The sequence below is a fragment of the Phaethon aethereus genome (assembly GCF_964289735.1).
Source record: "Phaethon aethereus genome assembly, chromosome: 17".
NCBI classification, from domain to species: Eukaryota; Metazoa; Chordata; class Aves; order Phaethontiformes; family Phaethontidae; genus Phaethon; species Phaethon aethereus.
The window spans coordinates 735,977-762,202 of NC_138593.1; positions in this window are offsets into that span (position 1 = coordinate 735,977).

Here is a 26,226-nt window from a genome sequence, read left to right on the forward strand (position 1 = left end):
TGCCCCTTCGTGCCCGCCCCGTGCGTTGGGCACCGGCCGCTGCTCTGTAAAAGGGCTGAGGAAAATCACGGGCATTTAACACAGAAAAACGGGGAAGATCTTTGTTTTCAAATGACACGACTTCAGCAAACCGCGGCTGGGAGTCGTCCTGGGGACGCGTCGGCTGCCCTGGTGAAGCCCCCTCGGCGCGGGAGCACCGGCCGGGCACACTGTGACAAGGGCACGCGGCCGCCCGCTCTGCCTTTTCCAGAACCGGATCCGAGGGGATAACCGGAGAGGTGAAAATATTGCCTGGAAGCAGAAAAGCAACCCCCAAATCTACAGGATCTGCGCCTTCTGCTACAAACGTGCAAAGGCCCATACGCGACCCGCAAACGAACTACGATCCACTTATGGCGCCATGCGTCCGGGGCCGGATCACGGCCAGGCGCCGAGCTCTGAAGCTCCACAAAGGAGCGGCGCGGGCGGGAGCGGCAGCCCCCCACCTTCCCCGTGGAGACCCCCGCCTCCGCGAGGGGCCAGGGCTTGGCTGCCCGGAGCCCCCCAGCACTGTCGGAAGGGGTGGAAGGGGAATGGGCTCGTTGCCCGTTGCTCCGGGCCACCACTGAAAGCAGAGCTCTCCCTTCCTTTGCTTGTTCATAAACAAAACTCTCCTCATTTTGGACGGCATTTTGTTTCCCTGAACGCTGGGGCAGGTGACGCCGACCGAGCTGGAGCAGTAGCAGCCGTGCGCGTGCGTACCCACGTCTGCGTGCGACGATTTCCTGACCCCGTGCAAGGCTCTTGGCAACAAGGAACAGGTTCATAACAAAACCAACAGCCAAAGGTGGTCTTCCTGTGCCGTGCTGATGAGCCACACGCCTGCACGGTTGTAGTTTGCTGCCCTGTACCAGAGCAGCCATGTGTGTTCATAGAGAAGATGTGGGAACTGTAGGAAAGCTCAAGAAGAAAGTCTCATACTGGATCCGGACGTGAGCCAGCAACGTGCGCTCGCAGCCCAGAAGCCAACCCTGTCCTGCGCTGCCCCCAAAGCCCCATGGCCAGCAGGGCAAGGGTGAGGTTCTGCCCCTCTGCCCCGCTCTGGGGAGACCCCCCTGCAGTGCTGCGTCCAGCTCTGGAGCCCTCGGCACAGGAGAGACACGGACCTGCTGGAGCGGGGCCAGAGGAGGCCCCAGCAACGCTCCGAGGGCTGGAACAGCTCTGCTGGGAGGACAGGCTGGGAGAGCTGGAGGGGCTCAGCCTGGAGCAGAGAAGGCTCCGGGGAGACCTTCCTGCAGCTGCCGGGGTGAGAGGGGCTGATAAGGAAGATGGGGACAGACTTTTTAGCAGGGCCTGTAGCGACAGGACAAGGGGTGAAGGGTTTAAACTAAAAGAGGAGAGATTTAGACTAGATATAAAGAAGAACTTTTTCACCATGAGGGTGGTGAACCTCTGGCCCAGGTTGCCCAGAGAGGTGGTCGATGCCCCATCCCTGGGAACATCCCAGGTCAGGCTGGACGGGGCTCCGAGCACCCTGCTCCGGTTGGGGATGTCCCTGCTCACGGCAGGGGGTTGGACTAGATGGCCTTGACAGGTCCCTTCCAACCCAAAGATTCTGTGATTCTATGATCTGATCCCTCTTGAAATCAAAATTCCAAGCGCAAGGATGCGCGAGGAGGGAAGAGGGGAAGGGGGGAGCCCGCATGGGTTTTCCAATCCGGCAGGGACCCGCCGCTCCCCCCGGCTCGCTCGGCGGCGCTCGGAGGCTGCACCTCCTCCTGCCGAGCCCTTCCCATCCGCCACTGCCTCTCCAGACAGGGCTCTTCCAAGAGTCAAATGTTAGAGTGTCCTTCGTGCCTGGCTATGGGATGTGCTGCTTCTTTTACAGTGCACTAATAGGTTAACTTACTTACAGTGATTATGTTCCTATGTATCCTGGGTGGAAGTGGCTGCTTTTTTTAACCATTTATTACCTAGGGAGCTATTTTCTGTGTGTTCCACATGATTATTTTCCAACACTGCAATTTGGTACTTGCTCAGCAGCTGGAAGGATTGTTTCTTACAGAGGTGACCTCCCTGCAGCTCAACTGCGTGTCAGTGTTTGAGGAATATACTTGAGTTGATGGGTAGGTTGTGTGTATCTCCTGACCTCAATCGTTTTCACACTGTGCGAACTGCTGGGAAGTGGTTTGACACAAAGTGTTTATAATCTCCATCAGAAGGAAGTGAAATTATAATGGGGCCATCTTAGCAAAACGGAGACAGCCACCAGCCTCACTGCTACAGTGGCCTTAAGCTCTTCTCTGATTTGAGCATTATAATGAGTAAAGAAACAAGTTGTAATTAAATTAGGAGACGGAAAGGCAGGAGTACAGCCACCGCGGACTGCGGTGACAGGAGCTACGGGCTGGCAGAAGGGAGCAGTCAGAGGCAGCACAGCCGGGACCGTGACCGAGACTTTGCTACCGCCTCGCTCCACCTGCACCACGCAGAAAGCCGACGCGGGAAACCAGTCAGGATTCTCCATGGGAATCGGTGACTTCTGGACTTCTGCTGTGACAACAGTCTCCTGCTCCCAGAGCATCTGATTGTTGTACACCGGCACGTGGGAGCAGGGGCTGGTGCTGGCGGGCAGGAGTGGGTCCCCATCGCAGGCACTGCACAGGCGGTCGGTGCCGAGGTCTGTGGCTGCCCTTGTTTTGGGCTGAGAGAGGGCTCTTTTGGGAAGGACGCACTGCTCAGAGGAAGCAGGGCGCCCGGGGCGCAGGCACTTTTACCAATGTGTCCTCGCTGATGTTCACGCCCTTGACTGCCGGCCATCCGCTTCCCGGAAACCTGGGGGTGGTTGGCAGCCCCTTTGCCAGCTGATGGACCCAAGGCAGGGCACTGATGCCCCGCGGCTCGGGAGGCTCCGGCACAGCCGCCGGTGCACGAGCACGAGTTTCTCCCAGGGCAGCGCGCTCCCTTCCAGATGTGCCACAGATGCCCAGGCTGCCCACGCAGGTAAAAGCCTCGGTGGAAGGGTTGGGGGGAGACGGTCAGAAGCCAGGATCGGCAAATTCACCCCGCTCCACAGTCGCACTAGGGACTGCTGCTTTGCAGGAGCAGGCTCAGCATAACGAGGCTTCCCCGGCCGTCGAGGGGCTGATGTGTGCACGCACCCAACGTCTTCCCTCCTCGAGGGCACGCTGAGCTGTTACTAACTCTCGCGAGGCTCCTCCTGAGCTGCGGCTCTCGAGCCCCAGGGCTCCCGGTGCAGCCCGGCCGGTTGCAGGTGCTGGCGGAGTGGAAGCGAGCTGCGGAGGGCAGGTCTGAGCCTCCTTCCGGGGGGACCAGGAGAAGGGGTGGGTGGCAGCGCCGAGGGTGCTGCAGGCTCTGGCTCAGCGACTCAGCCGAGAAGCTCCGGCCCTGCAGATTTATTTCCTGGCTTTTAGCCAGCCTAGGAATGAAAATACTCTAGAGGGTGAAAGGCTCATAGTCAAGAGCTCTTCACCTCTTCCCTGAAAGGACCTCTCATCCTCATTCATTCAGGGGTTTATTACCACTCCACTGCCTGAGAATGACTGTTTGCAAAGATGGAGCTTGTTAAAAATAAGTCGCCCAGGTGCCAGAGTGCTTAGACCCGTCAGTTCTGGATTCAAAGTAGAGTCAGTTTGGGTCCCTTCTTCCTTCTTCTAGCCCAACGGATGGGCATTTTAATTTGGAGGACCAGGCGGTGGCTTCAGCTGGTGGTCGGCCACCAAAGAGCACCTTTATTAGCTCCTGGGTTTGGGGTGCTAAACACAGCAAGTTGTGAGCAATGTCCGTTTCTTTATTTACTGGGAATTAGCACTCAAAAACGGCCAGAGAAATGGGACCAGATGTGTCCTGCCCACTGCTGCTGCAGGCAGGAGCCCTGGGCGAGCTGGACAGGTCGTTCCACGGGAGATTTTCTCCCCCAGCACAGCCGGACAAGCCCTGGTTAAAATTCCAGCTTTCCAAGCAGAAGACGGGATGCGAGCACGGGCTGGACCCACTCAGCACCGAGGCGGGCGCTGGCACGGGGACCGCTGCTGCTCTCGCTGGTGTGCGGCGATGCCCTGGCCAAGCTGGCGCCCGGAGGGAGCGGGGGACATAGCGAGGAGCCTGCGGGAGGGATCGCCGCATCCCCTGCCAGTGCTGGCCTCGCTGGGGCAGCTCTTGGGAGGGGTTTCCCTTGCGCAGAGCAGGGTGAACGCGCACCTCCGGGCTTTGCCTGGCTGTCCCCGAGGCAGTGGGTGACATGACCTGCCCATGGCCAGGTCCTCGGTGCCGCTCACCTCAGCCCGAGGAACTGCTCGGGGAACCTGCCGAAACGCATCAGGGAGCGTCCCCTCGCCCAGGGTGAGGGACCCCGCCGCAGCCCTCGCTGCTCTGCAAGAGCAACCCGCAGATTTCTCCCTTTACCTCATTTTCGCAGTGCTGAGGCTTCCTCCCACTGCCGCCTCCCCTCGAATCCTCGCTCTTTGCTCTCTTAAAGCTGGACCCTCATTATTGTATTATATTTCGTATTGTTTTGCATTGCAAAGGTAAGGTACCACACTGTTCCGTTGCATTTATGCTGGTATCTTTACCCAGCTCTGGAAAGCACAGCGACAGGCCACGACAGTCTGCAGAAAACTGCCCTGTGGTGAGGCAGCGTTTGTTGCTCTGAGCTGGCTGGTGCTTTTCGGGCGGCGTATCTTTAACCTCCACAAATTAAGAGGCTGAGGAAGCGAAAGACGACGCTGCAGACAAGGCTGGGAGGTCTCCTGGGGACCCGACGGCGCAGCTTTCCGGCAGCAGGCGCAGTTCCCAGCCTTAGTGCTGTAAGCGGAGAGGAACCGTCAGCACCAGAGCGTCCGCGTGCGGGGCCGCACCGGTGCGGGCGGTGCCCAGGGCATCCCCGCGCCGCTGCCTTGGTGCCGCGCCTGGTGCCGGCTGTGGGGACGCCGGCAGTGGTGCCGCTGCTGGAAGAGCAGGAGAGCCACGGGAAGGCTGTGCGGGAAGCCCGGGGCGGGCGCGGGGCTGGCACTGCAGGAACGCTCTCCCCACGGGCGCGGGAGCTGCGCCCGCCACCCAGGCAGAGCCTCCCGTACCGGCAAACAGCTTTGCCATCCCAGCGCAGCCAGCCTGCGCTGCGCCGAAACAGGCAGCTAGAAAGTAAACAGTGTCTGAAACCTATTCTCATTAGGCTAATTTACGAATAAATTACCATATTCAATGGCCTTATTTTTACTGCTCGTTAACAGGCCCATGATAGGATGATAATTATGGGATTTTAAGTGGCTAATGGCAGCTGGGGCGTCAAAAGCAGTTTTTACGAATCTGTTTATGGCAGGGAAGGTGACAGGAGGGTGGGACACTGAGATGTTGGAATCGCATGTCGGGGGAAAAAAAGCTTTAATTGTTGAGTATTTATTAGAGAGGAGGGAAGACTGTAATTTAAAAATGAAACTCTGAAAAACAAAAAGGAAATTAATTAGTCTCCTAGCGCGCCGGTGGCTAGCGCTTAAGGAGGACCTCGCCGGTTTGCACGTGGCCTTCGAGGGTGCCGAGGGCCACTGCTGGGTGCAGCCGCCCCCGCGCCGCTGGGCGCCGTCCTCCCCACCGTGCCCAGGAGCCGGCGTGGGACCAGCCCGGCGGTGTTGCGAGGACGAAAGGGGCTTCGGCGCAGCAGCTGCCGGCCCCTCCGCCGGCGAGGGCTGCGCGTCGCCCCGCAGCCCCCGCCCGCCGCCCCCGCTTCCCGGTAGCCGGTATTTTTTCTGTATGCTTAGCCTGGCTGCTCATCATCTCCCATCTCCACCGATTCATCTTGATCTTTCAGTTTAGTATGCAGCACTCGGAAAACAAACACGTACCAGACTGACAGTGGGAATAAATATCGTGGAGATGTTGATTAGCATTTGATCCCAGCTGGGCCTCTGGAAGCTGCAGCACTGGAATGCCTTGGCAGTTTTTTAATGCTGAATAATTTGATTAGATCAGTGGCTGAGCCTGCTGCTCGTGGTGAGATAAACCCTCCCAACACCGCCGCTCCCCCCGCGCCGTGCTCGCACGGCTCCCTTCCTGGCTTGCTCGCTTTCTTTTATGGGGCCTTAAATACGTCGTTTAATCAACTCTACAATTTCAATTTAGCACAGTTGTTGACTCGCATGGATGATAAGGTTCTGAAGACCCCACAGATTGCTGCCTGGTTTAACAGTGCCATTTTCCACGGCCTCCCGGCTTCTGCTGCCAAACCGCAGCCGAGCCCAGCTCCAGCCCAGGCTGCGAGCGGCCGCCGCAGACCTGCCTGCCCAGCCGAAGCTGTCGGTCAGCCACGCGGGTGTTTCCAGTCTCTCCACTGTGTAACTACCAACAGCGACACGTCCCCTCCGCAGGATGACATGGCAGCAACCAATGGATCACTTTCAAAAACACAGTAATAACTTTTTGTTGTGTTGTTGTTCCTTTCAGACACAGAAAGCAAGAGGACACAGGGAGGGAAGACTGCAAGGACCCCAGACCTCAGCAATCTTAATTAAACATTGATTTCTGAAAGTTTTTTCTCGCCCCCTTAAGAAAAAAGAGCGGGGCAAACTTCTACACTGTCTAAACCCCTTCGACGTTTAATCTAATTTAAACAACACTGTTGGCATTCCTTCCCAAGAGAAGGAGAATCAGTTCAGCGAGTGGCCAGCAAGAGTGCAGTAAATAGCCCTGACTCTTCTACTGCAGGTTTTTTCCAAAATACTCTGCTGACGGCTATTTTCAAAACATATTTTAACTATCTTCTTATCGGCAGAGTATAACTGAAAAACAGCCAAGCTTTACCTGCGTCACCAAGACGCTACAGTCCTGTTTCTCCTCCTACATCAAAAAAGGGAAAAGTCATGAATTACAAACCCAGCACTTTCTACCTGAAAAGAATTGTTTTATCTGAAAAAGCAAACCGGGGTATTTTCAGCCACTGACCTAACCCAAGAGAAATAAAGAGGCAGAGACTTTTTGTGTTGGCTGACACTCGCTGACACTCAGCGGAGGCTGTGAGGGTGGCACGGGCTGACGACCACCATTTCAAACTCTCTCCCTTTAGTTCCGTTTGCTGGCGATTCTCACGCACGACGAACAAACCGGCTGCCGCGGGGCTTGCGGCCGAGCTGCTCCTTGCCGCGCGCGGGGGACCCCCGGCGAGCTTCAGAAGGGTGCAGCGCGCAGGCGCGCGGGCACCTCTGCAAAGATACGTAGCTTTCCCCTGCTCAGGGGGAAAGGGTTTCGCACGGTATCACGTAATCAGAACAAGCTTTGTTCATCTCAAAAAATGAACAAAAGTCAGGAAAATGCAAAGTAAAGCGTGAGCCCTGTGCTGCGGCTCTATGAAACCGCTCCCCCCCACCCGGAGTAAGAAGTGCTGATTCGGTTTAAAAGGCACAGCACGCAGATGTTCCTATGCGAAGCTGTATGCCCTTTTGCCCAGGACAGGGTCGGGGTGACCAGCCTGCCCGGCTGCGCACCCTGGGGCGCCCGTGACCTCCGGAGCCGCCCCAGCGCCCGCAGCACCGCCGGCGGGGAGCTCGGGGGGGGTCTGTGCTTCCAGGACTCCCCTCGATAATGGGGGCAGCCAAAACCAGAAGGTGGCACAGCGGGTTGTGGAACGGGACCTGCCCCAGTCCCCGCAGGCGTCCGCGGGTCGGGTCCAACCCTCTCTCCGACTGAGAAGAGGCCACTGCTGCACCACAGACGCGGCAGCGTAAAGCCCAGTCCAAACTGGGGGCAGTCCGGTCTAAACTGCTGTCGCTGAAGTTTATCAAACCGGGTCTTACGGCCAGTTTCCCATGAAGACGCAGAGAATCAGCGTCAGACTCCCACAAGCCCGACCGCCTCTGTCCAGCTCTCCGTGCAGAGACGGCTCCAGCCCGTGAGAGCTTCCCTGGGGCGCCGGACGGCTCACGCTTGCCGGGAACGTTGCCTAACCAAGGACATTTCTTTCAAACAGTTGCGGAGAGGAACCCGTTTATGGAAACAGTCCCTCACGGGGGCGGCCAGCGGGGAGGTGGAAAGGGCTGCCCTTCCCATTCAGAGTGGGGGAGCCTGGAGGAGCGTGGCACCGGCCCCTTTGGTTGCGTGTTTGCATTCGAGTGCAACAGGTACAGCCGAGACTCCGTCGAAACAAACAGGAGGGTAGCCACAGGCTTCAAGGAGGCCAAGACAAGTCACATCAAATGAGAACATTTGATTTACGTTGAACATTAGACACATCTCCAACTGGTAAAAGAACATGTTAAAAGCATAAAAATAGCTATAGTGGCTGGTCTCTGGGAGAGAGCAATGGCAAACACCCGCTGAAGAGCATAAGAACAGAGCAAGCGAACAATGATACTTCATCAAATACTCTATTAACCTCCAGTAATTTATGGCTCAAGATCTTTCAGAGCCAGAAATAATGTCTACGTATGGATGTATGATGGATTTTTCTGCCATTAATTTGTCCGGTAACTTTTTGAACTCATGTAAATTTTAGCTTTCACAGTATCAGTGAAAGATATCTCCTGTTTAACCACACGTGTGAGACCAGCCCTCCTTACTGCTCGGCTCCAACCTCCTGCCGTCCCCCTTCACACCCCTTGTTCTCGTGCGGAGAGAAACGACCAGCAGCGAAGCCTTGTTCACTGTCTCTGTCGCATCCCGCCTCAGACATCCCCCTTCCAGGCTGAAAAGCCTGACCCCAGGGAATCCTGCCTTTATCCTTGCTCCTCCCCGGGGCCCTGCTCTGGACCTTTCTTACTTCTATCGCCGTTTTTGCGTCATGGGTTAGGGATGATGGAATACCCAGAATAATGCATGCTTCAGGGTAGGGCTGCTGTACAGATGTATACAGCAGCACGGTGCTCTTTGTTTGGTCCACAGCTTTCCCCTAACCATTCCCAATATTTGGTTTGTTTTTCGGCCTCTGCTGGATGCTCAGCTAGTGTTTCCACAGAGCTATTTATTGTAGCCCTCGGTTATTACTCCCGGGGGCTGGCCATCAGTACAGAGTCCTCTGTGCACACAAAGATGAGACTTCCAGATCTACACCCCCCCTCAGAGTTCAAGATTTTACACTTATCTGCCTTGAATTTCGTCTGCCTCCGCCCAGTCCCTCACTTCAGCGAGATCTCTCACTTCTGCCTTCAGAAAGACAGGTCACGGAGTGCTGTCAGCAAACTTTGCCATCTCGCCCCTTTTCTGGACCACCTACGGCCCCCATGAATCTCTGCCCCAAAAACCAGCAATTTCTTTTGATGCCTTGACACTGTCCTTCAGCCACGCCACATGAAGCCACTGCCTGCAGCTGGGCCGGTTTCCTCCCAAAGGACTGTGCTGAAGACCTTGCCCAACACCTCCCCATCACACACTTGTCAGCTTCTCCCAGAGAAACCCAAAGAGCGTGTCTTGCAAAGCGTGCCCTTCCCCAGTGCCATACTGGCTTTTTCCACCTCTCCCACTTCTCCAGCCAGGATAGTCCTATGTGTTGCGATCGCTTCTACCGGGTTGTCTGATGCGGACACCGGGGCCGTGGACAACAGCTCACCAGCTCTTCCCTGTTACCTTCAGAAAAACTTGTCACATTATTCACCTCCTAGACCTCTGATACAAGGAGGATTTAAAATGAGAGAATATATAATATCAATATTAGATTACTTCTATCACATTAGAGCTCTCGGGTAAATACTACCTGTTCATAGTTCTTCATAACTGTTCAGCTGATTTAGTTGCCTTAAAACTCGTTACATCGACACTTCACTTTGAGACAGGTACAGACACGTCGCTGCTCTGCTTGCTGGGCTTGGGCAGCGCTGGCCTGACCCAAGGTGCAGCCGGAACGAGGTCGAGAGTGTGGAAACTGGTGGACAGAACACGTTACGGGCATCACCACCTGCAAAATACCATGGCCGCGGCTACAGGAGTCAAGACCTCAGTGTCAGAAAAGTGATACTTCCAGCATTTCCAAAGAAATGCCTGACGGAGCAGCCCGGCGCGGGATGCCCGCCACGGCACCCCGCGCTGCCGTAGCCCGGTGCCCGGCGACTCAGGAGCCCGCAGAAGCCCGCGGAGGCTCCCGCGGACGGGAGCGGTGGGTTGGCCTTTGGGTCCGACGGCGGAGCTGCCGTGGCGTCCAGGTGCGTGCGAGAGACTGGATCTCTCGTGTTTGCCTCTCTGGTTGTTGCGTACCTTTTGCAAAAGGTGTTTTGTAAGAAATTAAGAATGGGATTTGTTTCTTCAAACTTTTGAAATTTTAACATCTGCTTGTTTTGGTAAATTTGACAGGAACTCTCTTTTGTCTCTCTTTTTTTTTTTTTTTTTAACAGAAATTCTATGAAAAGTGTTTTAAAAAGTGCTAACTGACAAGCCTACACAGGCTGCCTCCACTCAGGGAGCACTCTGCACAGTTGTTAACTTGTTAGACAGGAGCTAGATTACAATCATAAATAAATGATTTGCTGTCTCCTTACATTCAGACATGTAGCTTTTAAAGTGTAGCTGTCATCCCTGAATCAGATTTAGTCAAATGCTGTGTAACTGCAAAATTATCCTATCCTTACCTTTTTTTATTCTCCATATAATGGACAGTTAAATTGGATTTTCAAATTTGAAGTGCATATGTTTTTCAAATCCCCACAGGGTTGCCATTTTTTCATTTCTAAAGCAACTCACTAATGTTTATCATTACCACACAGAAATATTACAATTCTTAAGGGGCACCTTATAAAATCAGTACAGGAGAAATATGCTTTATCGTCTCAAAACGAAACCAATTTCTCAGCTGATTTGCAATTTATTTACATGTTAGCATTTGATTTTCTGCTGATTTATAGCCCCACATGCCTGTGTCTTTGCTGCTTTCTAAATAAACACAATCGGGTTGGGAAAGCTAATACCAAATTACAGAGCTTTGTTCTAGCTTTACTCTATTAATAAATTAAATCTTTTACCAATAGCGCCCAGTATCCCTTAGCACGGAGTGCAAGGAGAAGTCATGCGTGGTATTTTATAAGGCTCGAGTTCTGGTACGCTATAAATAATCAGCAGGTGTGGGGAATCTAAGGGGAAAATAGAGATCTCAGGAGAAGCACAAGCAAAAAACGTAGTATCACAACTACTCTTTTTCTTCTAAGCCATGAACTTTGAGATTCAGCCACACCTCACAAAAACTCCGGTGCTGTGGACGTTTTATTTTCCACAGCCGTTTCAGACCTCCCTTCCACCGCAGCGTTGCAGGAAAGATGCTGAACACATGAAATCCCACTTGCAGCATGTTCTCGCCGCATGGATGCAGCTGTACAGGTAGTGGACGGCCAGCGCTGATGATCGTTTCAGAATAAGTTTTTTAATGGCAGGTGAATTATTCATTGGCATGTAAAATAATACTCCCAGCTTTAACTAACGTGGTAGCAAAAATAACCTGTGGCAGAGGTCTCGTACTTTCAAGGTTCAGTTCATTAATAAACAACACGAAAGCAAGTCGGCTTATTGCATTCGGGAAGTCCAAGTGACTTGATGGGTGAGATTCGGGGGCTGAGAATTCAAATATGCACTCGTCTTGGGGAAGCGCACCTTTCTCACTCTGCGAGGTGCATGTGCAAATTCTATGGATAATTAATGCAACAGTTACTTCAGCATCAAAAGACCCACTGTTTAATTCAGCATCCTGCGAGCGCAGTGTGACAGCAGAGAGGAGCATTATTCCTGGCAGTGAGTGACACAGGGCATCAAGCGTTCCTCTGAAACGCTCGCGCGTCTCCCGCGAACGGTGTGTCAGGTCCGCCGGAGCTGCGTTCGGTACAGGCGGCGTCGCCAGCCCGCGACGTGCACGCTCGCAGCAAGGCCCGGCGGATCGGGATGCCGGCCCGCGCCGGCGCCGCGCACCGCAGCCCCCCCGCCATCCCTGCAGGCGGAGGGCACGCGCTGAGGACCCCGCAGGAGCAACCGGCGCCGGCGCGAGCCGCGGTGGCCACCAGCGCTAGGACAGCTCGTAGCAGCTGGGGAGGGATCTGGTCACCGCAGGCGCCCGCAGGGAGGTCGGAGGAGTGGACCTTCGAAAGCTGGACTCTAGCACCAGCCGGGGCTCGGCTCTGCTGAACCGGGGCCACCTGAGCAGCCCTTCTGGTCCCTTTCTCCTGCCAGGACCACGCGCTCCCCAAGCTTTCCAGCCTGCTGTCACCATGGCCATGTCTCAGGCGCTGGCGCACCGCTGCGAAAAAGCCAGCGCAGGCCACGGCTCAGCTGCTTTGGAGGAGTCGCGGTGGCTGTAGCGCGGTTACGAACGGACTGCTTCGGCGCTGCCGTCAGAAGAGCCGGCGCCCAGGTGCCCGCTCCCCGCCCAGGGGCGCACGCCGTGCCCGCGCGGCACGCGAGGGGTGTGCTGGGTCTGCTGGCAAACTCCAAATCCTGCGTCTCGGTAGCCAAAAGGCAAGACGGGACCTAGCCAAGGGTGAGGTGGGGAAGGAGGAGCGGGTTGGTGACCTTGCCCTCATCCCCTCCCCGGGCTGCGCTGCCTGGATGCTCCCCCCGGGCAGCTCCCCCGGCCCTGGCAGCCACAGCGAGGCAGCAGCAAGGCTGTTCCGTGCCCGCGCACGTTACCGACTGCTTAATGGTGGTTTTTAGTTTTTTCCTGTTGACATTGATCATAATTGTTAGCCCATCGATTGACACGCAGACTTCTTGACAGAATAACAAGAGATGCTCCGTGCCAAATTATTCACTCTCCGCCAGCTGAAGCAAGCATCCTCCTGCAATCAAACCGCGGCCGCTTCCGGCGGCTGGAAAACAAAGGTCCTGTAATTCTGCGTGGGGACGCGAGGAGCCGGGCGGCAGCGGCAGAACGTCAGGTTCCTGGTGCTCCCCGCCGCCTGTCAGTAGCGGGTGTGTGACAGCAATAATGACACCGTCAGCAGAGCCGGCCCTGCCGTCTGTGCAGCTAGAGCCGCGGGAAATACGGGAGGAAAAATGGACTGCATCGAAGGGAAAGGTCTGAGCAACCAAAGCCAAGCGAGAGCAGGGCAGAAATCTCTTTTACCCTTAGAATTTGGATTTTGGAGCTCAGGGTCTGTCCTGCAACCATTAGTTAAAAAGAACATGTCTGATTTGGGGCTGGTTTAACGCCAGCGTGTCTCCTTTGCGGTCGGGGGGGACAGAGCAGCATGACGCCATTTGCCTCGGTAGGCAAGCACCGATTTGCGATGGGTTGTGGCTCTGTTCGGCGCCAGGCTCCGTGCCGGCAGCGAGCGGCTGTCCTGACCCTGTCTTAGGAGCTTGGAAGGTATCACCTGGGGCTGAGCGTACACCAGAGAAGCGTCACAGAAAGTACATTCCTCCTCCCCCAGGAAAGTTTGCTTTGCTGAAAACTACAGCTTTTCCCAGTTATTCCTTATGAATATTCATCCGTGCCAGGGATCTCATTCAGCAAGGGAGGCTGAAGAACCTGTGGGTGCTTATGCAAAAATACAGGCACTTGACACCAAAGATGATTGTTTAGTTGATGTGAAATCTCTCCAGTTTTCTTCTCCCAGTACATACACAGGCTTTGTGGGATGGAATATATTATCCAGAGAATCATTCATCAAAGACCTAGAACGACGCACAGCGCACGTGATAGAAAAAGAAAATGGCCACCTAGGCAATGGTTTAAGGATAGCCAAGACAGACGTTTGATGAGCAAAAAACTTCCCGGGAATTTGCGCTGGGATAAGGTTTAAATAGGGGACTATCTATAACATCTTGTGTCGATCAGAGAGAGTCGTCCGCACAAATCTGTGGCACGAGCTCAAAGGGAACTCTGGCATGTCAGAGGCTGGGCTGGGCACGGATTAGTCAGGAGCTAGAAAGGGCTTATAAAAACCTGACATGAAAATGCTTTGCTTCGCATGCATTTTTATAGCATGAGACTATATACAGAGAGCTGTTACCCCACTGGCTGCTAGGCAGAAGCAGGGAAAAACAATGAAATATATTTTGGGAAAAAGAAGGGACTTCAAAGGAGATGATCCTCCCAGTGTGGGAAGAGGGTGGTTGAAGAACCCCTCCTGGCTTTTGGGGAGCTGGACAGGCGCCGCTTGCAGACGCTTCTGATAACGCCTTTCCAGCCTCTCCTCGTTTTCTTTCTGTTTTGACTTAATGCCGTTTTCAGAGCTGGCTCCCCTGTCCCTCCCGCAGGACCCCCGCCCGCGCGCCCCTTGCCAGGAGCCGCCCCTCCGCCCCGCTCCCTGCGGCACTCTGCCGCTGCCTGCGGTTTCTCCAAAATTCCCTTTTAAGAAAACAGGGCAGAGAACAAGGGAAGCGGGTCCTCGATGACGTAAGTGTTACAGATCTCTGAAATAAGCTGGGCTCATCAGTCGCTGTTCTAAACATTGCAGTCGCCGTCGACGGTCTCCGTGGTGGTTTTCTGCGCGAGCGGGTTGAAATCTGCCGGTGGATCTCGACGTTTTCAGGTCCGTGGTGGGCCACGTGCTCGAAGACCCGCTCGCTGCCCCGTTCCAGTCGAGCCTGCAGCTTCGCCGCGGCGTGGCAGACGGCTTGCAGGGCTGCACCTCAGGGTGTTTTAGGGAAGTCAGCGCTAACGCTGCTGTGAATACAATCTCTCTCTGCGTCGCACAAATCCCTCCCCCGGCGGGAATGAGCATGGCCGTGCTGGAGCTTCCCGAGGGCTGCTGCAGGCGAAGATGGAGTGCCCGTTGCAGAGGCAGAGGGACCCGCTCGGTCTGCCGGGGACGAGCCTTCTGTGCAGCGGCACCTCCGCTGCTGTCCCAGCGAGAGCCCAACCACGGGCGAGCCGCCGAGGCGTCGGAAGGCCGGCGGGCGCGCGCGGCGCAGGCTGCCGCCGGCACGGCGCGTGGGCGCTGCTCGCGGTCATCCTCTGCTGCCGGGGTCCAGGCCGTGGAAGCCAGCGGTGCCCGGATCCCACCGGGGCCCCGCTTCCCCGGCACCGCCAGCCCACGGGCAGAGCCCTGCTCGCAGCGGGGCACCAGCGCCCGGCTCCGCTCTCTGCTCCTTCAGGAGGAGCTTTGGAGGCTATTTAGTAGATCACAGCAGACCGACTCTATTCTCATCAATCCACAAACTGCTTAATTAGTTAATAATTTACTCCAGATAAACTTGATCTGAGCTCTCCAGTTTGCAGTTTCAGCTGCCTCCCTGAAACCTCCAGCCTCTCCGGAGGGCTGGGGAGGGGATGGGGACGTGCCGGGGGAATAACGCCGGGCACACGCGCCCTGGCTCGCAGGGTTCCCCCGCTCCTACGCTTTGTTTCAGAGCTGCAGACTTATTCAGCAAAGCCCGTTTCAGTGAGCCTGGTTTCTCCAAAATCCATTCAATTCAGTTGCGTTGGGGGGGGGGAGGGAGAGACGCACATGACACGACCCCTAAATATTTTCCCTGGGATAAGCCCCCATGTCAGAGCCATGTCCCTTTCATGCCGTTGCACATGGGCTGATATTTAAGGCAGGGACTTATTGTATAACCCAGTGCCTGTGGGATTAAAAAAAAAAAAAAAAATATATAGTCTCCATGGAAATGGAGGCCGTATCTTTTGAAAACTGTATCAGAGCTCTCTATCCTCTCCCCTTTATCATTGTATTTTAACCTACCAGCTGCATATTTAAGAGCAGAGCTTGCAAGATGATCTTACCCTTTTTTATTATTTTCCCTCATGTGTTAAGGGAGGGAATACTGACAGGGACAAGTGACAGCTCGCTAATTATTCCCTTACTGCCACTGCTGTTCTTGTTTTGGACGTGTTGCTCATTTTCCTCTGCTCTTCGCACTGAATAATGCATGGGTCCCTATCAGTATTCATGCAGTACCTTCGGGAACTGCCAGCCTAACTAGCTGATAACTGATTCAGTTTGTAACCGGCGCCTTTGGGAGTTGCAAGGAAAAGTAGCCAAGAACAAATTTAACACTTCTTTCTCATTGCCTTAGAACATCAAGGAGAGGTACAGGAGGACTGCGCGTGAAATACATTTGTTGCCTGAAGCTGTTGGAGGTACATAACTAAAGTGCGTTTAACCCAGCGCCGTGCAGCCTGTGGGGTCAGCGGGCGATCCAGACGGGAGCACCCAGCGGGGAGAGGCCATGGAATCAGCTATTCCGAGGCAGTTGTTCCCAGCAGATGCCCTCTCTCGCTTTTGCAGAGAGGTGCCAAGAAAAGCCACCCCAGAGCCATCTGTACCGCAGAGTCAGAAAGGGTGCAAGCCTGGTGCGGGCGCTGGGGTGTGCCCCGAGCTCCCAGTTGCTGTCGGCGCGGTATGAGCGCATCAGAGCGGCAACCGCGCCGGGCGGGAGCCAGCTGGGAGTGGGACGGGGCGCGGCCTCTCCGGCACCCTGGGAAGTGCAAACCGCCGATGCCGGGGCACAGCGATGACCCTGAGCCACGACTGCGAAGCAGAGCCCGGTCCCTTACAGCAAGGTCTGTACGGCTCCGAAGCAAGCTCCGGGAGCGCCCTCCCACCCCAGGGAGAGCATGAAGCAAATGAGGATGGGTGAAAGCAACTCCCTCTCTTCCACCCTTAAATATCATCGTGAGCGGGAAGAAAGGGAGAGTGAAGTTCAGCATTTTCACGTGTGCCCCATTTGTTAAAGGTGAAGAGTTATTCCACGTACTGCGTGAAATCCCCACTTCCTTGCCCCACAAGTGGGGAGGACTGGACTCACGCTACCGAGAGCTGCTCCGCGGGAAAGAGGCTGTTCCCTCCACGGAAAGGATGAAAAACTGCACTGAGCAGTTGGCTGAATATTCTTGCTTGAGCTTTTCATCTGACATGTGTCAGATGGTGTGACCTCAACCACCCTCAATGGCGTGACCTTAACCACCATATTCACAGTTTCATTCCTCTCCAAGTGTATGTATATATATTTAAACTAGTGCCACAGAGGAAGATGTGCATTGGGTTTTGGGTTGCGTCAAAGTTGTCAGACGTGTCCTTTGAAGGAGCTGAAAGCAGATGGGGAAGACGACCTTGCAAGTGTCCATCATGCCTCATGCAATGGACAGAGGTTCAAGCAGGAAAATTTAAAAGGTCTTTTTGGAACTTGCACTAGGATTTATTTCATTAGTTCAAACTCCTGAAATAATGAAAAAATGAACTTTGTTGAGAAGTTTAAAGGTTCCTCTTCCAAGTAAAGGCCATCCAGCTGAACGCTAGACAGTAAGTGAAGCTTTTTCCACAAGAGACAATATTCTTGAAATACGGCCAGATTTAAGAGCAACTTCATCAAGACCTAGCAGAAGTCAGAGCTGAGCTGTGTGCAGACTGGACTGGGACATGCGCGTTCCCCACCGTCAGTCGAGTGCCGGCAGCCACAAGCGCTGTATTCAACGGGAGCCCTTTCTGACCCAGGGGTGGGCATGGGGTGTCCTGGGGAGAACGGCCTAGAGGGACACAGTGACCCAGCTCAGGAAGCTCTTGACTCAAACAAAGCTGCTGTGTTTAACTGATCCTTCTCCACCGTTCCCATTTCAGGCTTTCCTGCACTTCCTTGCAAGGCTGTACCACTCTCTTGCTCCCAGTACGACGAGGGAGACCAACTGGGCACACGGGAAAACCCCGCACGACCTGCCCCATCAGCCCTTCCAGAAACATGCAACCGCGGTATTCACTGACAGCCAACAACCCGGGGGGAGACATCAACCTCGCTCTCCTCCCAGGTTCTGCAGAAGTTGACAGCAATGTGTATTTAGAGTCTGCTAAAACCCAAGGCTAATTGGACAAAATTAGTGACATCTTTTAAAAGGTAGGAAGAGAGCAGAATAATGCTGATCTCTTTATCATGCTGTCTATAATTACAACAAAAAATAGGATGTCAATGAGAAAATGAACTACAGAATTGAAAATCCCTTGGTAATGACTGCACTCGTATTCCTCGCCCCCAGTCTGCTGGAGAAGTTTGGCTTCAGCTGCAACATGCACATTGTTAACTTGGCAGTGTCATTCGGGCGCCTGTTTCAGTGAACAATTTTCCCCAACCGTAGTAAGCCTTGGAAAGACATTCACCAGTGTCTGTGGTGCCTCTGGGGAGACCCTTGGAAGACAAGAAAAAAGCCTCAAGATACTGTGTGTCAGTCTTTCTCTCACTATAATTATCTTTATTGATTGGGGAATCATTTACATTTCCATACCTCTGAATTTCCTGTTAGTGCTACTGTTTAGATGTGTTCATGGATCAGATTTCAAGAGATTTCATCCCAGGGAAAAAACCCTTGTTATGTATGAACGATATGCAAATCTCAAAAGAGGGGCAATGGGGCTTTATGGCAAGAAACACCACCAGGAATCGCAGCATCAGCAGAAGAAGAGAAGCAGCAGCCTTGTCAAAGCCACTTTTCACAGCATCCCCAACACACACTAATGCACTGCACAGATTTCCTCCATTTAGTGGAGCCCAATATTTACTCAAAATAAAAAGCAGAAATGCGTGAGGACGCAAAGCCACCAAACCAGAAAGTCTTCTTTCCTGTAGGCTTGCAATATGTCCTGAGGGAATAGTTCCTCTTGTAGACACGTATACAGAAATATCTGCGTCGCTCTGGTTTGGAGACAGTTTAGGATGGCTCCTCAGAATATGCTCTCCCCTAAACGCTTGCTTCCTTCCGCTGGCAGAAAACCTGCTTATTTTCTTTCTGGTTACCCCCTGTTCTGCAGCCCCACATGTCTTCTGCTGCTTGCTGGTGTCCGAACGTAGCCAGCTGAGATGCCCCGTCGCCCCAACGCCCCGGTGCCGTGCAGGATGCCTTCAGCCTTGGGTCGTCTTTCAAGGGAAGCAGCATTTGCCTGTCTGTTGGTGGAACCAGCTGGGTGTGGGGACAAAAAAAACCCGACCAAAATATGTTTTCATGACGAAAGGTATGCAATGATGCTGTCTGGAGTGAGATTTCAGGTGCGGCATTCACAGTAATTAGCTGGTAGCTTATCCCTGCAGGAATTAAAATTGCAGACTTGCACTGCTGCTCAGCGGTGCCCGGCTGCTGACAGCGGAGAGGGAAAGAGCAGGAGAGGGTCTTCTGCATCCCCACCCTGCTCACAGCAGGCCAGCGGCCGGACGCGGACACGCGCACCGCAGACGGGAACGCTGCTTCCCTGCGCTGACCAGGACCGTGCCAGGACCAGCCCACGCCCCGACGCTGCGGTCCGGGCTGCAGGCACCTCCGAACACGGCTGCTTGCCTCCCTCGAAGCAGCCCCTTACACACAGCCTGCTCAGTCTCACCCAGAGTAGACACAGATTCCGCGCTCCAGAATGGATGTTTTTCACATTAAAGAGCTGCACAAACATTTTATTTCCCATTTGTGGCCCTTTTGCAAACAGCAGAGAATCCACTCTTTCCTCCAGAAGATTTGTGTCCAAGGGAGCTCCCAGGCTGACATAAAGCTGCCCATACTTTCAAGAGGCCTCTCTGGTAAGCTCTTATTTCTTGGATTCCTTCCCAAAATGAGGCAGTATCACTTATGGGAAGTGGCGAACAGGAGTGATATGAAGCATTGAGAAAACCTTCCCGTTTCAGCAGAGGCGCAAGTGTCACGTCTCTACAGAAATATCAATTATATTTCCTGTACAGCTAATGAGATAGCAGTTGGCAAACACTAGCAGGTAAACAGTCAAACACAGCCTAGCACATAGTTTGGGCTTTTTGAATTAATTTTTTCCTGTTACTAGAGTGTCCCTGAGCACTGCACCCACTGGCACGCCCAGATAAAGAGCCATAATAATCAACGGAGTGAAGCGAAATGCATGAGGGAGCCCCTTCCTCCTCCGGTTCCTGGCTGAACAAACCCACCGGCACCACCGCGCACCTCCAGGGCGAACACAATGGTCACCGTGGGGTGGGCTGCTGGGGCTTTGACCACCATCCCTCAAAGCCCTTTTAGCCATGCTTTGATTCCTTGGTTTTGACTTGCGTCGCATGACTTCATCCAGCTAAACCGCCATTTCACCGGCCTAAAGCGCCGCATCCCGGGGACGGCCAAGACCTCGGCCCCTTCCCCACGTGCCCACACCAGCCATGAGCGCCGGCACCACGGCCCGCAGCCGGCAGAGGGGATATTTTATGTTGTGCTTTGCCTCTCGCCTCTAGCTGCGGGCTGGGAGAGACTCTCTATGAATATATTCAGGCTAATTTTGAATAACTCCAGCATTCCGATGTCTTTATCCTGCAGGGGTTAAAGCTACACGGCTTTTTAGCTGCATTTCGCACAGTCTGGAAGGAAAGTGCGGTCCTCCTCGCACCCAGCCTGCGGCTCTGGGCGCAGGGCTCCGGCTCTTGGGGGCTGCCGGCTTTGACACGGGATAACAGTCCCCAGGGCACCCACAGCACCTCTCGGCCGTGGCACCAGAATTACCTGCAAGCAGGTACCTGCTTCACAGGTGGGGAAATGGAGGCACAGATCCTCTGGGATCGCCACCCCCTCTTAGAAAAGCCCTTTTCCCCCCACAGCGTGTGTGGGGTTTACCTCGTCAGAGCTTCCTTTGCTCCTTTTTACTGCTCCGTTCTTTTTGGTGGATAAGAGAGTATATCTGATTCAGCATTATTATTAATCCCATATGTAGCTTACGAAGGGAGGAAAATGCAGTAATTAAGTGCAGTCGTAAGTTAAAAGAATTGAACGTGTGTTTCTTTCTTGCCTAATATCTGGCAAACACCTCATGTTTACTCGGTCATCTGCCTCTGATTTGGCTGAATTGGGAGGTTTTTCGAACACATTGCATGCTCCCTTTGTCCTGGCCATGGACCCTTCAGGTTTTGTGGGATGCCCTTTGTCTTCCAGAGTTTTCTGCACTCAAAGAAGTCACTGCCAGAGCCAGTGCCCACCCATGCACACAGGCACACTTGTGCCTTCTCAAGTGCCACTGGCTTTCCCAAGCCAACACCACAATAAATAGATTTCAGACTCAAATCTGAAAAAAACACAAGCTTCTAGACACAAACAAAAGCTAGCAGAAAGATAAAAAAGTCATCACAGGCTGCTGAGAAAGAGGTAGCTGGGTGGGGATGCTGGAGCAGGGTACAGCAGGAGAAAGACAAGGATCAATCGCTGCCACCAGGCACCGAAGGGAAAATCAGAAAAGGGCTTCCATGCTGCAAGGGAGAAGAATGAAGCCAAACAGTGGGAAAAGGTTCCAAAAGTCCAGAATCAACAAAAAAAAGAGACTGAAGGGCAACAAGCTACAAAGAGACAGCAAGCCTGCCCAGGCAAGTACCTTCAGGGATGCGACGGCACTGGGGATGGTGCAGCCTGGCACGGTGCAGCAGCCAGCAGGGACCCCCCCGCCCCCCCCCAAAGACCACTACAGCCCAGCCATAACCTGGCACCTTACTGGGGAGCCTGCAACTGGCTTTTAAAGAGGGTTGCAGGGGCTCGGTCCTGCAATCCTGCTCCTCACAGGTGGAAACCAGGGCAGGTGAAGCATATATAAGGGTGAGGGCATGAGCTGTTACAAGAAAGGAGGTTTGGGTAAGTTTTGTGGGGGCTGGCTTGGTGGCTTAAGGTAAAGTGCAAGCGTGTGGTTTTAGTTTCGGCTTTTTCTGAAACGCAAAAAGGGCTCTTGTGCTCTGTGAGGTGCTGGTGTGCAATCCTGTTAGCAGGGGATGGCACACAGCTTTATCTAAAGACTGAGGTTTCTGCTCACTGCTCTTAGGAGCTCCTTTCCTGCAGCTGGTCTGTGAGACCATTTTGGAAAGGTCCTTCTAGACTGAGATTAAGGTAAGCCTTTGGGGAAAAAAAAGCATGAATCAATAGCAGTGTACTGGTAAGATGTGAGCAATAAGGAGAACATAGACTTCTACCTAGTCCTACTGCAGTGAGCTTTCAAGTGGTTCCTAGATCACGCTTAATCTTGCTGAAATAAGGATGACTTATGAGCGCTCTCTGAGTTGTTTCTCTCCCTCAGGCACTGGAGAGTTTTAGAGTTTGCCCTTGCCGGGGTCAAGATCTGCTTCAAGGCACTTGACCAGAAGGATGTGGAATGAGGTGGAGTAAAAGCCGAGCGCTCGGGGCTGCCGGGCTTCTGCTACCGAGTCGGTTGGTTCCTGCCGGCTGGTGCAAGCGCTGGCCTTGCTCTGCAGGTGGTATTAGGAGAACATCCATTCTTTATAATCTGCTTGAATGTTTTAACTATTAAGAGCATCCTCTGAAATACAAAACGTTTGACTCGATGTCCCACAAAGCCCTCGGGAGTCCCTTCGTCCCTTCGCTTGCAGGGGCTGTGGTGTGCTCTGCCATGCCCCCGGCTCGGTGCCGCACGGCGGTTCCCTCGGCCGCGTCGCTGGCAGCTCTGCTTTCCCACCCAGCCCTCCTGCCCCGCTTTTTCTTGCTATTCCCTCCATCCAGAGGATCATTTTTCAGACAGCCTCAGTGCTTTGCCCTGCAGTCAGACTATTTAGTCTGGTTTTGGTGACCCTGTCTGACTGTTCAAGAATAAGCTCTCAGGTTTCTCTTTTCTCTGCAATCACTACACTTTTTTTTTTTTAAAGCAAATACATACCTTTGAGCCTTAGCCTTTCAGAAGGACTTAAGGTGGTCCCATTCCTCTTCCTCTGCGTGAAGAAAAATGCTCAGAATAGCACTGGGATTTGCATTCCTTTGCAATTGTGCTGTGGGAGTGCGGGGTTACCTTCCCTCATTAGTCGCTGCGGAGTGGCCATTCGGAGCTAATATTTACCAAAAAAAAAATCTAAAACCCTAGGAATACCCAGGCTCTAATACGCAGGCAGAGCTTATCTCTGAGCATTAAAGCAAAGGCACCGCTAGAGTTTTCTTTGGAGAAGTGATGATATAATTTTTAGTTTGACTAATATGTGCTGAAAAAGCCCGTTGTGCTTTAAATGGTAATTCTAAAAGCTTTTAAAAATTCCCATAAGCTCTTTTCTTTGTGCTGCTCAGCCATTGTCCATAGCCCCCAGCAAGAGTTCACATTGTGCCTCTGCATTGTGAGCTCTGTGCGGAGTCAGCAGAACGGGCTCCTGCTCAGGATGGATGGCTGCGCCTGTTCACCAGTTAATTTTGGTTTAATTACTATACACAAGTTGAAGTAGCTAATCGCTCATCATGGGCTTTACGTTTTAGATGTCGTTACTCCAGCTTCTAAAATACAACAGTCGCTAAATGTACAGAATGACTTTTTTTTCAAAAATTGGGCTCTGTAAAGGGTTAAAAGTGTGAAATATCTTTCTTCATAAATAACAAGCAAAGAATATATTTTTAAAATGAAATGTAAGGGACTGATGCCGTATCATATAAAATTTCTGGAGCTTCACACGCTGAGCGGTAAAAGTGCTGACTGTGACAAGCCGGGGAGGCCTTTGCATCGATCCGAAAATAAAAGTTAAGCAGCGCCTGGCGCTCGGCTGGGATAGCTGGATTCGTCCCGATTTATTGGGCCTGCCGCAAAACACGGTGACTGCTGGGTGCGGATCGTTCAGCTGCTGCGTGCTAATGAAGTCTGCGTTAATTAGCCACTGTGGATTGATTTTCACGATTTGTCTGTCTGGGCCCCTCAAACGAGTCTGGAGAAACTTGGTGCTTGACCTTCACTGCGTTCAATGAGAGCGGAAGTGCCTCGATCCCCGGGCTCCAGGGGGAAAACTCCCTTCCCGGGGCTCGTGGCGGCTCCGGGTGCCTTCCCGGGGGCAGCCCCGACCGTGGGGCTCTGCTCTCCCTCCTGCCTTTCCATGGCCGTGTCGAGGCTGGGGGGGGGGGTTTATTTTGGTGATCCTTGCCGTGGCGGAGGGAGAACACGGCGCATTCCCAGCTCTGATAGCGGAGGCACGGCGGGTGAGGGAGACCTGAACGCCCCTCGCAAACCCGGCGTGTTTCTGCAGGGGACGCTGGTGGGAAAAATAGCAGCAAATTGATTTTTAAAAGGCATTTGGAGGGGTCTCTGCACCCCCTTCCACCCCACCGCCCAGAAGCTTTTCAAGTGGAACAGCCTGCAGCTATTACAATAAACACCTCAGCCACAACCTGTCTCTCATTTGCATATTAGCAGCCTTAATTTTGATGAAATATGCAAATGTATGCAAAATGAAATTCATCTCATAATGACACAAGGCGATTAAACAATTTTTATGCTTAAATATTCTGTTTAATGAAATCAAACAGACCCATGCGTGTGACAAATTTGCCTCAGCATGGAGAAATTAGTGGATATCAAAAAACTAACACAGAATCCCAAACACGGGACGTACTGCGCTGGGCATTGAAATCGCCTCTTCAGCGTGAAAATAATCAGTGTTTCTGATAACCAAATGAACTGGAAATTATATTACAGAGCACTGCTAAAATAATTTAGTGGCAAGGTACTTTGTTTCCTACTCTCCAAAGAAATCCCGTTCTCCGGCCATCTTTTATTTATGTTCCAGATGTTAAATTGAGTAAACACGCTTGCAGGGTTCTTTCTGGATGTTTTTGTGTTTGAAATAAGAAGATGATCATATAGCCTCACTCAGCCGCAAACAAAGCGTCCTTGGCGGATCTGGCACCGCCGGACGAATCCTGTGCCGGCGGTGCTGGTCGAGGCACTGCGGGGCCGTCCCTGCCGGCGTGGCGCGGCGCCGGCGGCGCTCCCGCTGCTCAGTCCCCGTCGCGGTGCCAGCCGCCGCGAGCTGCTCTTCGCTCTAGTTAGCTCCCGGTCGGTAGCGCTGCGTGCGTTCGTTTTATTAGTTGCAGGAGTCCAGAGCGGCTGGACGGACACCCCCCTGCACTTCGGCACGCGGCTGAAGGCTCACGCCGGCGCGTTAAACGTTTCCTTCGCCTTTCCCTGCAGCCCGATGACCTTGCCCAGCCTGGCCGCCCGCACGAGCATCCCGCCCCGCGTTGGCAGGGGCCGAGGCTGCCGAGCCCCGGCCCTGGGGCAGAGCGCCGGCAGGGCTGCCCCAGCTGCGGCGGCCGTGCCAGGGCCACGGCAGCTCAGAGCCACCGCACGGACCCGCTTTGGTCCTCAGCTCGCCCGCGGCGGAGCGCCGGGGCAAGCCAGAGCGCGGGCGGGCTCTGCAGGACTCGCGGCATCGAGCGGGGAATTGGAGCTGCCGCTGCGCCTGGTGGCCTCCTCCTGCCGGTGGCATCTCGGCCGCTCTGGCCGCGAGGAGCAGCCCTGGGAGGGCGCGTCTCCCCCCGCCTTGGTAGCGGGTGCCCACAGAGCCCCCGGGGAGCGGGGACGCCTGGCTCCTCCGCGGAGAACGGGAAGAGGCTTTTCTTCGCGGATGCAGCTGCTGTGGAAAGGGTTTGTTTTCATCACGACGAACTACAGGGGATCTTCCTCTCCTGTTCTACAACAGAAGCTTTCACCCAGCTGCCAGGACGCGCTCCCTGCCCAGCGCCGGGGAGGGCTGGGGGCAGAGACCCCTGGCCCCAGCACCGCTCCGGTGCGGGCACCTCCCGCACCGGCAGTGACGGGGCCGCGGCGTCCCCGGGGGCTCTGTGGGCAGGGCGGGGTGCTGCTGGCTTTACGAACCTGACAAAGCCCCCAGCTTGGGAACGGGGCAAAGGGCAGAGGCGCGGGAGACCATCACCTCCCAGCATTTCATTTCAGTTTTGCTCTCCACCCGCCAAGTCCGCGGATTTCTAGGGCACAGAAATGTGACAGTGATGTTAGCCACGGGGAAGTAACCTACTTCTTGAGAAGAAGAAACCAGTTAGGAATTATTTCCAGTTTGGTGGCCTGTTCCTCCTCCTCTCCCCGGCACTCTCCGCTGAAACCAGCCCTTCCTCCCGGAGGTCGGAAACCCCCGGCGCGGGAAACACGACCCCTGCGCTCCCGCCTGAACCGACAAGCCTGGTCCGTGCCGCCACGCTGGAGGGCAGGGCTGCAGCCACCCCCGGTCGTAATGCTAAGCCTGTTACCGCTAATGTTTCGTCCAGATGTCATTACTTTCCCCTCTCAGTTCAGACATGATAAACCCGAGGTAATTTAATATTGGTCCCGTGCACACTTGCGTTTTGTTTTGCTGTGGACTATTTTTATTACAAATAAATTTTGAAAGGAAGTTGCTGATGATGATTTTCCCATGTTCCAATTACCTTTGTTGTGCTGAATAACAGGTAAATTCACAAATGGCCTCGTCTTCTGGGCCCAGAAGTGCTGAAGATCTGCTAGGTCACCGGATGGGATTGCATTCCAGGATGTGTTTCCCAATACTTAGTCTACTTTCCTATTTGTGTTTTTCTTTTGTTTTCAGCACGCAAAATGAAAGTTTCTACAGCTTCCCTTGAGCGCCTCGTACATCTATCAGCCAGGAAAA